Source organism: Cryptomeria japonica, unplaced genomic scaffold, assembly GCF_030272615.1.
Source record: "Cryptomeria japonica unplaced genomic scaffold, Sugi_1.0 HiC_scaffold_435, whole genome shotgun sequence".
Classification (NCBI taxonomy): domain Eukaryota; kingdom Viridiplantae; phylum Streptophyta; class Pinopsida; order Cupressales; family Cupressaceae; genus Cryptomeria; species Cryptomeria japonica.
The window spans coordinates 93,689-106,351 of NW_026729255.1; the positions used below are offsets into that span (position 1 = coordinate 93,689).

At 60.1% G+C, this 12,663-nt stretch overlaps 1 non-coding gene across 1 annotated transcript; it reads left to right on the forward strand.

Moving 5' to 3' along the window:
• Positions 1–5,108: 5,108 nt before the first annotated feature.
• Positions 5,109–5,227, forward strand: LOC131871649 (5S ribosomal RNA). Its single transcript, XR_009369862.1, has one exon. It is a non-coding gene; the product is annotated as a 5S ribosomal RNA (ribosomal RNA).
• The last annotated feature ends 7,436 nt before the right edge of the window (positions 5,228–12,663 follow it).

The following is a 12,663-nucleotide window of genomic DNA, read 5'->3' on the forward strand; positions in this document are numbered from 1 at the left end:
GACCCAACGAAGCATACACCTCCCCTATATAAGCTATTTGTCCGATTCCCACACCTGTGTAGTTTGCACCTCCGATCAAGACATCGACCCCAACTTCCGAACTCGCCTCCAACGACCGAACCAGCGCCTTGGTGCGCACCTTGCAACGCACAGTGCCAACATTCGCCTTCCTGCACGTGGCAGGTCATCGGACCCAAATTCCGACCTCGCGAGTATGCCTACATATCGAATCGGTCATCGGACCCAACTTCCGACTTCATCCATACCGTAGGGTCTTTGAGGTTGGCGCGGTGCGCTCAACCCGGGGAGTCGACCCAACGAAGCATACACCTCCCCTATATAAGCTATTTGTCCGATTCCCACACCTGTGTAGCTTGCACCTCCGATCAGGACATCGACCCCAACTTCCGAACTCGACTAAAAAGACCGCACCAGCGCCTTGGTGTGCACCTTGCAACGCACAGTGTCAACATTCGCCTTCCTGCACATGGCAGGTCATCGGACCCAAATTCCGACCTCATGAGCATACCTACTAATCGAATCGGTCATCGGACCCAACTTCCGACTTCATCCATACCGTAGGGTCTTTGAGGTTGGCGCGGTGCGCTCAACCTGGGGAGTCGACCCATCGAAGCATACACCTCCCCTATATAAGCTATTTGTCCGATTCCGACACCTGTGTAGTTTGCACCTCCGCTCAGGACATCGACCCCAACTTCCGAACTCGCCTGCAACGACCGAACCAGCGCCTTGGTGCGCACCAAAAGTGCGCACTTTTGGAGGGCACTTTTCTGCGCTCCAAAGGTGCGCACTTTTGGAGGGCACTTTTTGGAGGGCACTTTTCTGCGCTCCAAAGGTGCGCACTTTTGGAGGGCACTTTTTGGAGGGCACTTTTCTGCGCTCCAAAGGTGCGCACTTTTGGAGGGCACTTTTTGGAGGGCACTTTTCTGCGCTCCAAAGGTGCGCACTTTTGGAGGGCACTTTTTGGAGGGCACTTTTCTGCGCTCCAAAGGTGCGCACTTTTGGAGGGCACTTTTTGGAGGGCACTTTTCTGCGCTCCAAAGGTGCGCACTTTTGGAGGGCACTTTTTGGAGGGCACTTTTCTGCGCTCCAAAGGTGCGCACTTTTGGAGGGCACTTTTTGGAGGGCACTTTTCTGCGCTCCAAAGGTGCGCACTTTTGGAGGGCACTTTTTGGAGGGCACTTTTCTGCGCTCCAAAGGTGCGCACTTTTGGAGGGCACTTTTTGGAGGGCACTTTTCTGCGCTCCAAAGGTGCGCACTTTTGGAGGGCACTTTTTGGAGGGCACTTTTCTGCGCTCCAAAGGTGCGCACTTTTGGAGGGCACTTTTGTGCACTCCAAAGGTGCGCACTTTTGGAGGGCACTTTTCCTGTGCTCCAAAGGTGCACACCTAGGTGAGCACCTTCGACCACACCTTGTAGCACACCAAACTCTGACTTTCGACTTCATCCGCAATGCAGGGTCTTTGAGGTTGGCGCAATGCGCACAACCAGGGGAGTCGACCCATCAAACCCAACACCTCCCCTATATAAGCTATTTGTCTGATTCTCATACATGCGTAGCCTGCAGGAGCAATTAGGACATCGACCCCAACTTTCGGCTTCTAAACGAAAACAAGGTCTTTGAGGTTGGTGTAATGCGAACAACTAGGGGAGTCAACCCATCAAACCCAACACCTCCCCTATATAAGCTATTTGTCTGATTCTCATACATGTGTAGTCTACAGGAGCAATTAGGACATCGACCCCAACTTTTGACTTCTTAACGAAAACAAGGTCTTTGAGGTTGACGTAATGCGCACAACCAGGGGAGTCGACCCATCAAACCCAACACCTCCCCTATATAAGCTATTTGTCCGATTCTCATACATGTGTAGCCTGCAGGAGCCATTAGGACATTGACCCCAACTTTTGACTTCTTAACGAAAACAAGGTCTTTGAGGTTGGCGTAATGCGCACAACCAAGGGAGTTGACCCATCAAACCCAACACCTCCCCTATATAAGCTATTTGTCTGATTCTCATACATGTGTAGCCTGCAACAACGATTAGGACATCCACCCCAACTTCTGAATTCGTCTGCGTTGACCGCACCAAAGGTGCACGCCTTGGTGCTCACCAAAATCCGACTTCCGACTTCTTCTGCTATGCGGGGTCTTTGAGGTTGGCGCAGTGCGCACAACCAGGGGAGTCAACCCACCGAATGCAACACCTCCCCTATATAAGCTATTTGTCTGATTCTCATACATGCGTAGACTGCAGCAATGATTAGGACATCCACCCCAACTTTTGACTTCTTAAACAAGACAGGGTCTTTGAAGTTGGTGCAGTGCACACAACCAGGGGAGTCGACCCATCAAACGCAACACCTCCCCTATATAAAGCTATTTGTCCGATTCTCATACGTGTAGTCTGCAGCAGCGATTAGGACATCGACCCCAACTTCCGAATTCGTTTGCATTGACCGCACCAAAGGTGCACGCCTTGGTGTGCACCCTGGAGTGCACTTTGGTGCTCACCTCGGTGCACACTTTGGTGTGCACCTCGGTGTGCACCAAAGGTGCGCACCTTGGAGCGCACCAAAGGTGTACACTTTGGAGCGCACCACATAGGGTCTTTGAGAGGTTGGCGCAGTGCGCACACCAAGGTGGGTGTTGAGGTGCGTGCCGAGGTGGGTGGGTGCTAGGGTGCGCTCCATGGTGGGTGCCAGGGTGGGTGCGTGCTAGGGTGGATTCCAAAGAGGGTCATAGGGTGGGTGCCAAGGTGGGTTGGTGATATAGTGGGTTCAAAGGTGGGTACTAGGGTGGGTTCCAAGGTGGGTCACAAGTTGGGTGCCAGGATGCGTGGGTGTTAGGTTGGGTGCCAAGGTGGGCTCCTGCGTGGGTGGGTGCTAGGGTGGGTTTCAAGGTGGACGCGAGGGCGGGTGCCAAGGTGGGTAACAAGTTGGGTGTTAGGATGGGTGAGTGCTAGAGTGGGTGCCAAGGTGGGTGGGTGCTAAGGTGGATGCCAAGGTGGTTCACAGGGTGGGTGGGTTCTAGGGTGAGTTCCAAGGTGGGTCACAGGTTCAGTGCTAGGGTGGGTGTCAAGGCGGGTGTCGAGGTGCCTGGGTGCTAGGGTGTGGATGCCAATGTGGGTCATAGGGTGGGTACTAGGGTGGGCTGCAATGTGGGTGCCAAGGTGGGTAACATGCTCGGTGGGTTCTAAATTGGGTGCCAGGGTGGGTGTGCACCCACCTTGCCCGAGGTGGGTGCCAAGGTGCCAGTGTGGGTGGGTGCTAAGGTGGATGCCAAGGTGGGTGAGAAGGTGGGTGATAGGTTGAGTGGTAGGATGGGTGGGTGCCAAGATGGGTCACAGGGTGGGTGCAAGGGTGGGTAGGTGCTAGGGTTGGTGTCAGGGTGGGTGGGTGCTAGGTTGGGTTCCAAGGTGGGTGCGAGGGTGAGTGTCAAGGTGGGTCACAGGTTAGGTGCTAGGATGGGTGAGTGCTAGGGTGCAAAGGTGCCAGGGTGGGTGCTAGGATGGGTCGATGCTAGGGTGAGTGGCAAGGTGGGTCCACAAGTGTCAAGGTGGGTGCCGAGGTGGGTGCCAAGTCGGCGACTGCTATGGTGGATGCCAAGGTGGGTCACGGGGTGGGTGCCAAGTTGCTAGGTTGGGTTCCAAGGTGGGTGCCAACGTGGGTGCTAGGGTGCGTGGGTTAAAGGGTGTGTCACAACGTGGGTGCCAGGATGGGTGCGCACCCACACTGGCCAAGACGGGTGCGGGTGCAAGGTTGGGTTCCAAGCCCGGTCACAGGCTGGGTGCTAGGATGGGTGGGTGCCAAGGTGGGCACCAGGGTGGGTGCACCCACCCTGGCCAAGGTGGGTCACGGGGTGGGTCCTAGGGTGGGTAACGGGGTGGGTACTAAGGTGCGTGCCAAGGTGGGTCATAGGGTGGGTGCCAAGGTGGGCACCAGGGTGGGTGTGCACCAACCCTAGCCAGGGTAGGTCACGGGGTGGTTGTCGGGGTGGGCGTCAAGGAGCCAAGGTGGGTGGCAAGTAGCCAAGTTGCGTGCCAAGGTGGGTGTCGGGGTGGGTGCCAAGGATCCAAGGTGGGTGCCAAGGAACCAAGGTGGGTGTCTGGGTGGGTGCCGAGGTGGGAGCCAGGGTGGGTCCCAAGGTGAGTGCAAAGGTGGGTGCCAGGGTCAAGGTGAGTGCCAATGTGGGTTCCAAGGTGCCAGGGTCAGGGTGAGTGCCAATGTGGGTTCAAAGGTGCTAAGTTGGGTGCGAGGTTGGGTGCGAGGGTGGGTGGGTGCCAAGGTGTGCTAGGTGGAAGCCCGGGTGGGTCGGCATCCCATGGGTGTCGAGTTGGGTGCCTGATGGGTGCTTCTTGTCAAGTTTTAGTCGTCGGGACTCATTTCGAGCCTTAGAGGTCGTTTCTTGTCCGGTTGCCCTGTCTTCGACCTGGGAACCCAATTTTGGTCCTCGGGTCCCATTTTTTTTTGTCTCGCATCCCACTTTTGGCCTGTGGCCTTTTCGGGGTCGATTCTCGTTTTGGGCATCAGAGCATGTTTCTTCTCCTAAAACCCAATATTTGTTTATTAAGTCTCGGAACACATTTTTGTTCTCGTGGACCCATCATGGGTCTTGGAACGCATTTGTGGTCCTTGGGTCCCATTTTGCATCCCGAAACTTGTGTTTTGGTGCTTGATCCCTATTTTGGGTGCCCACCTTGCACCAAGTGCGCACCCGGGGCAAACCGAGCGCCTTGGTGCACCGGGGCAAGATCGAGCGTGCACCCGAGGCGCCCCGAACATGCACCAAGGTGCACTCGGCCCACATGTGAGCGCAGGTCGTTGCGCCCGAGGTGGTGTGTGGGCACCGCGTTGCAGACGGGACACTGCACGCACACGACGCCCCCTCCAGGTGCACGCACGTAGGCCGGGCCGGGTGCACACCCGACGCCCTAGCAAGGTGCGCGCACCCGGGCAGGGCTCACACTTGGCGAACGGGGCGCACTTCGCGAGGGAGGGTGTGCACCTCGACGGGGGTGGGTGGCCGGGGTGGATTCGCACGTGGGTCGCGGTTTGCTAAGTACACACTGCGACAAGCTCATAACGGGTGCGATCATACCAGCATTAGTGCACCGGATCCCATCAGAACTCCGCAGTTAAGCGCGCTTGGGCCGGAGTAGTACTGGGATGGGTGACCTCCCGGGAAGTCCCGGTGTTGCACCCTTTTTTAGTTTTTCGCCGGGCGTCGCAATGCTATTTGAATAAACCTTTTGCCCGTTTGCGTTCTCGTCGGGGCCGGGCCGGGCCGGGGTGCGCTGCCCGCACTACCGCGCGCGCGGGGGCGACACCGAGCGCGCACCCGAGGCGCCCCGAGCACACAGGCCACGGTGCAACCCGGGCGTTGTGCGCGCACCCCGGTGCGCCCGAGGTGCTGCGCGCGCACCCAGGTGAAATCGGTGTGCACCTCGGCCAGTGCGCGCTCGGTCGAGTCGCGCACGTTGGCCAAGGTGCACGGTGATGTTTCTTACTCTAAGGTTCCGCACCAGACGCCCGGGACAGGTGAGCGAAGCTGGGCGGGGCCGGGTGCGCGGCCGGGGCAGGTGCACGCAGCTGGAGAGAGCTTTGGAGCACACTTCGGAGCGCACCAATGATGCGCTCCATTCAAAAGTTTCCTGAAAAGGCAAAAAAAGTTGAGATTATAGAATTTCCCACTTGAGAGATTGTAAAAAAAAAAAATTTAAAATGAAGGAAACGCGGGTGCCAAGGTGTGCGCAGCCCAGCCAAGGTGTGCGCACCAAGGCGCCCACCCTGGCGAAGGTGCACGCAAGGTGCGCACCCGAGGCAAACCGGACAATTAACCCAACTTTCGACTTCGCGCGCACCTTGGAGCGCACTTCGGAGCGCTCCTTGGTGCGCACCAATCTTGGGCACCTCGGAGTGCACCATGGCGCCCACCAAGGTGCGCACCCGGGGCAAACCGAGCTCCGACTTCGTGCGCACCTTGGAGCGCACGAAAGGTGCGCACCATGGCGCCCACCAAGGTGCGCAGCCCAGCCAAGGCGTGCGCATCAAGGTGCGCACCCTGGCGAAGGTGCGCACCCGGGGCAAACCGAGCTCCGACTTCGTGCGCACCTTGGAGCGCACAAAAGGTGCGCAACCCAGCCAAGGTGTGCGCACCCCGGTCAAACCGAGCTCCGAATCGTGCGCACCAGAGGTGCACGCCATCGTGCGCACCTTGGAGCACACTTCGGAGCCCTCCTTGGTGCGCGCCGATGTTGCGCACCTCGGAGCGCACCCGGGGAAAACAATGCAATTAACCCGACTTTCGACTTCGTGGGCACCTCGGAGCGCTCTCGGGTTCGCACCTCGGAGCACACCGAGGTGCGCACCTTTGATGCGCTGCCTTCACCAATTTCCAGAAAAGGCAAGAAAACATTGAGAAGGTGTGCGCACCGAGGTGCCCACCCTGGCGAAGGTGCACGCGAGGTGCGCACCCGGGGCAAACCGGGCTCCGACTTCGTGCACGCCGCACCTTGGAGCACACTTCGGAGCGCTCCTTGGTGCGCACCAGGGCGCGCAACCCAGCCGAGGTGCCCACCCCGGCGAAGGTGCACGCGAGGTGCGCACCCGGGGCAAACCGGGCTCCGACTTCGTGCACGCCATGGTGCCCACCGCGGCGAAGGTGCACGCGAGGTGCGCACCCGGGGCAAACCGGGCTCCGACTTCGTGCACGCCGCACCTTGGAGCACACTTCGGAGCGCTCCTTGGTGCGCACCATGGTGCCCACCAGGGCGCGCAACCCCGCCGAAGGTGCACGCGAGGTGCGCACCCGGGGCAAACCGGGCTCCGACTTCGTGCACGCCGCACCTTGGAGCACACTTCGGAGCGCTCCTTGGTGCGCACCATGGTGCCCACCAGGGCGCGCAACCCCGCCGAAGGTGCACGCGAGGTGCGCACCCGGGGCAAACCGGGCTCCGACTTCGTGCACGCCATGGTGCGCACCGCGGCGAAGGTGCGCACCCGGGGCAAACCGGGCTCCGACTTCGTGCACGCCGCACCTTGGAGCACACTTCGGAGCGCTCCTTGGTGCGCACCAGGGCGCGCAACCCAGCCGAGGTGCCCACCCCGGCGAAGGTGCACGCGAGGTGCGTACCCGGGGCAAACCGGGCTCCGACTTCGTGCACGCCGCACCTTGGAGCACACTTCGGAGCGCTCCTTGGTGCGCACCATGGTGCCCACCAGGCCGCGCAACCCAGCCAAGGTGTGCGCACCAAGGTGCACGCGAGGTGCGCACCCGGGGCAAACCGGGGTCCGACTTCGTGCACGCCGCACCTTGGAGCACACATCGGGGCGCTCCCGGGTTCGCACCGGCGTTGCGCACCGTGGTGGGCACCTCGGAGCACACCAAGGTGGGCAGCGAGGTGCGCACCTTTGATGCGATGCCTTCACTAATTTCCATAAAAGGCAAAAAAAAAACGAGATTTTAAAATTTCCGTTTTGAAAGATAGTGAGAAAAAGGGAATGCTGGTGCCATCTTGAGCCCGCCCTGGTGCGCAGCCCAGCCAAGGTGTGCGCACCAAGGTGCCCACCCTGGCGAAGGTGCGCGCCCGGGCAATTAATCCAACTTCCAACTTCGCGCGCGCCAGGGTGGGAGCGCACCCAACAACCGGGCCTGGGAAGAGCCAATGCGAGAAACCCCACCAAACGCTCTGACAAAAAAAGAGGGGGCGCTCCAGTAACCCCGCTTCGGAGCGCACCCTGGGCAAACCCAGCCAAGGTGCCCACCCCGGCCAAGGTGCAGGCGAGGTGCGCACCCGGGGCAAACCGGGCTCCGACAACGTGCACGCCGCACCTTGGAGCACACTTCGTAGCGCTCCCGGGTGCGCACCTCAGAGCACACCAAGGTGGGCAGCGAGGTGCGCACCTTTGATGCGCTGCCTTCACTAATTTCCAGAAAAGGCAAAAAAAAAAGGAGATTTTAAAATTTCCGTTTTGAAAGATAGTGAAAAAAACGGAACGCGCGTGCCATCTTGAGCCCGCCCTGGTGCGCAGCCCAGGTAAGGTGCCCACCCTGGCAAAGGTGCGCACCCGGGCAATTAACCCTACTTCCGACTTCGTGCGCGCCAGGGTGGCAACCGGGCCTCGGAAGAGCCAATGCGAGAAACCCCACCAAACGCTCCGACAAAAAAAGAGGCGGCGCTCCAATAACCCCGCTTCGGAGCGCAGCCGGGGCAAACCCAGCCAAGGTGCCCACCCCGACGAAGGTGCACGCGAGGTGCGCACCCGGGGCAAACCGGGCTCCGACAACGTGCACGCAGCACCTTGGAGCACACTTCGAAGCACTCCCGGGTGCCCACCGGCGTTGCGCACCGTGGTGGGCAGCGAGGTGCGCACCTTTGATGCGCTGCCTTCACTAATTTCCAGAAAAAGGCAAAAAAAAATGAGATTTTAAAATTTCCGTTTTGAAAGATAGTGAAAAAAAAGGAACGCGGGTGCCATCTTGAGCCCGCCCTGGTGCGCAGCCCAGGCAAGGCATGCGCACCAAGGTGCCCACCCGAGGTGCACACCCGGGGCAAACCGGGCTCCGACTTCGTGCAGGCCGCACCTTGGAGCACACTTCGGAGCGCTCCTTGGTGCGCACCATGGTGCCCACCAGGGCGCGCAACCCAGCCAAGGTCTGCACACCAAGGTGCCCACCCCGGCGAAGGTGCACGCGAGGTGCGCACCCGGGGCAAACCGGGCTCCGACTTCGTGCACGCCATGGTGCCCACCGCGGCGAAGGTGCACGCGAGGTGCGCACCCGGGGCAAACCGGGCTCCGACTTCGTGCACGCCGCACCTTGGAGCACACTTCGGAGCGCTCCTTGGTGCGCACCATGGTGCCCACCAGGGCGCGCAACCCAGCCAAGGTGTGCGCACCAAGGTGCACGCGAGGTGCGCACCCGGGGCAAACCGGGGTCCGACTTCGTGCACGCCGCACCTTGGAGCACACATCGGAGCGCTCCCAGGTTCGCACCAGCGTTGCGCACCTTTGATGCGCTGCCTTCACTAATTTCAAGAAAAGGCAAAAAAAAACGAGATTTTAAAATTTCCGTTCTGAAAGATAGTGAAAAAAACGGAACGCGGGTGCCATCTTGAGCCCTTCCTGGTGCGCAGCCCAGGCAAGTTGTGCGCACCAAGGTGCCCACCCTGGCGGAGGTGCGCGCCCGGGGCAATCCGGGCTCCGACTTCGTGCACTGCATGGTGCCCACCAAGGCGCGCAACCCAGCCAAGGTGCCCACCGCAGCGAAGGTGCACGCGAGGTGCGCACCCGAGGTGCACACCCGGGGCAAACCGGGCTCCGACTTCGTGCACGCCGCACCTTGGAGCACACTTCAGAGCGCTCCTTGGTGCGCACCAGGGCGCGCAACCCAGCCGAGGTGCCCACCCCGGCGAAGGTGCACGCGAGGTGCGCACCCGGGGCAAACCGGGCTCCGACTTCGTGCACGCCATGGTGCCCACCGCGGCGAAGGTGCGCACCCGGGGCAAACCGGGCTCCGACTTCGTGCACGCCGCACCTTGGAGCACACTTCGGAGCGCTCCTTGGTGCGCACCATGGTGCCCACCAGGCCGCGCAACCCAGCCAAGGTGTGCGCACCAAGGTGCACGCGAGGTGCGCACCCGGGGCAAACCGGGGTCCGACTTCGTGCACGCCGCACCTTGGAGCACACATCGGGGCGCTCCCGGGTTCGCACCGGCGTTGCGCACCGTGGTGGGCACCTCGGAGCACACCAAGGTGGGCAGCGAGGTGCGCACCTTTGATGCGATGCCTTCACTAATTTCCATAAAAGGCAAAAAAAAAACGAGATTTTAAAATTTCCGTTTTGAAAGATAGTGAGAAAAAGGGAATGCTGGTGCCATCTTGAGCCCGCCCTGGTGCGCAGCCCAGCCAAGGTTTGCGCACCAAGGTGCCCACCCTGGCGAAGGTGCGCGCCCGGGCAATTAACCCAACTTCCAACTTCGCGCGCGCCAGGGTGGGAGCGCACCCAACAACCGGGCCTGGGAAGAGCCAATGCGAGAAACCCCACCAAACTCTCTGACAAAAAAAGAGGGGGCGCTCCAGTAACCCCGCTTCGGAGCGCACCCTGGGCAAACCCAGCCAAGGTGCCCACCCCGGCCAAGGTGCAGGCGAGGTGCGCACCCGGGGCAAACCGGGCTCCGACAACGTGCACGCCGCACCTTGGAGCACACTTCGTAGCGCTCCCGGGTGCGCACCTCAGAGCACACCAAGGTGGGCAGCGAGGTGCGCACCTTTGATGCGCTGCCTTCACTAATTTCCAGAAAAGGCAAAAAAAAAAGGAGATTTTAAAATTTCCGTTTTGAAAGATAGTGAAAAAAACGGAACGCGCGTGCCATCTTGAGCCCGCCCTGGTGCGCAGCCCAGGTAAGGTGCCACCCTGGCAAAGGTGCGCACCCGGGCAATTAACCCTACTTCCGACTTCGTGCGCGCCAGGGTGGCAACCGGGCCTCGGAAGAGCCAATGCGAGAAACCCCACCAAACGCTCCGACAAAAAAAGAGGCGGCGCTCCAATAACCCCGCTTCGGAGCGCAGCCGGGGCAAACCAAGCCAAGGTGCCCACCCCGACGAAGGTGCACGCGAGGTGCGCACCCGGGGCAAACCGGGCTCCGACAACGTGCACGCAGCACCTTGGAGCACACTTCGAAGCACTCCCGGGTGCCCACCGGCGTTGCGCACCGTGGTGGGCAGCGAGGTGCGCACCTTTGATGCGCTGCCTTCACTAATTTCCAGAAAAAGGCAAAAAAAAATGAGATTTTAAAATTTCCGTTTTGAAAGATAGTGAAAAAAAAGGAACGCGGGTGCCATCTTGAGCCCGCCCTGGTGCGCAGCCCAGGCAAGGCATGCGCACCAAGGTGCCCACCCGAGGTGCACACCCGGGGCAAACCGGGCTCCGACTTCGTGCAGGCCGCACCTTGGAGCACACTTCGGAGCGCTCCTTGGTGCGCACCATGGTGCCCACCAGGGCGCACCCGAGGCAAACCGGGCTCCGACTTCGTGCACGCCGCACCTTGGAGCACACATCGGAGCGCTCCCAGGTTCGCACCAGCGTTGCGCACCTTTGATGCGCTGCCTTCACTAATTTCCAGAAAAGGCAAAAAAAAACGATATTTTAAAATTTCCGTTCTGAAAGATAGTGAAAAAAACGGAACGCGGGTGCCATCTTGAGCCCTTCCTGATGCGCAGCCCAGGCAAGTTGTGCGCACCAAGGTGCCCACCCTGGCGGAGGTGCGCGCCCGGGGCAAACCGGGCTCCGACTTCGTGCACTGCATGGTGCCCACCAAGGCGCGCAACCCAGCCAAGGTGCCCACCGCAGCGAAGGTGCACGCGAGGTGCGCACCCGAGGTGCACACCCGGGGCAAACCGGGCTCCGACTTCGTGCACGCCGCACCTTGGAGCACACTTCAGAGCGCTCCTTGGTACGCACCAGGGCGCGCAACCCAGCCAAGGTGCTCACCCCGGCGAAGGTGCACGCGAGGTGCGCACCCGGGGCAAACCGGGCTCGGACTTCGTGCACGCCGCACCTTGGAGCACACATCGGAGCGCTCCCGGGTTCGCACCAGCATTGCGCACCTTTGATGCGCTGCCTTCACTAATTTCCAGAAAAGGCAAAAAAAAGAAAAAAATGAGATTTTAAAATTTCCGTTTTGAAAGATAGTGAAAAAAACGGAACGCGGGTGCCATCTTGAGCCCGCCCTGGTGTGCAGCCCAGGCAAGTTGTGCGCACCAAGGCACCCACCCTGGCCAAGGTGGGTCACGGGGTGGGTCCTAGGGTGGGTAACGGGGTGGGTACTAAGGTGCGTGCCAAGGTGGGTCATAGGGTGGGTGCCAAGGTGGGCACCAGGGTGGGTGTGCACCAACCCTAGCCAGGGTAGGTCACGGGGTGGTTGTCGGGGTGGGCGTCAAGGAGCCAAGGTGGGTGGCAAGTAGCCAAGTTGCGTGCCAAGGTGGGTGTCGGGGTGGGTGCCAAGGATCCAAGGTGGGTGCCAAGGAACCAAGGTGGGTGTCTGGGTGGGTGCCGAGGTGGGAGCCAGGGTGGGTCCCAAGGTGAGTGCAAAGGTGGGTGCCAGGGTCAAGGTGAGTGCCAATGTGGGTTCCAAGGTGCCAGGGTCAGGGTGAGTGCCAATGTGGGTTCAAAGGTGCTAAGTTGGGTGCGAGGTTGGGTGCGAGGGTGGGTGGGTGCCAAGGTGTGCTAGGTGGAAGCCCGGGTGGGTCGGCATCCCATGGGTGTCGAGTTGGGTGCCTGATGGGTGCTTCTTGTCAAGTTTTAGTCGTCGGGACTCATTTCGAGCCTTAGAGGTCGTTTCTTGTCCGGTTGCCCTGTCTTCGACCTGGGAACCCAATTTTGGTCCTCGGGTCCCATTTTTTTTTGTCTCGCATCCCACTTTTGGCCTGTGGCCTTTTCGGGGTCGATTCTCGTTTTGGGCATCAGAGCATGTTTCTTCTCCTAAAACCCAATATTTGTTTATTAAGTCTCGGAACACATTTTTGTTCTCGTGGACCCATCATGGGTCTTGGAACGCATTTGTGGTCCTTGGGTCCCATTTTGCATCCCGAAACTTGTGTTTTGGTGCTTGATCCCTATTTTGGGTGCCCACCTTGCAC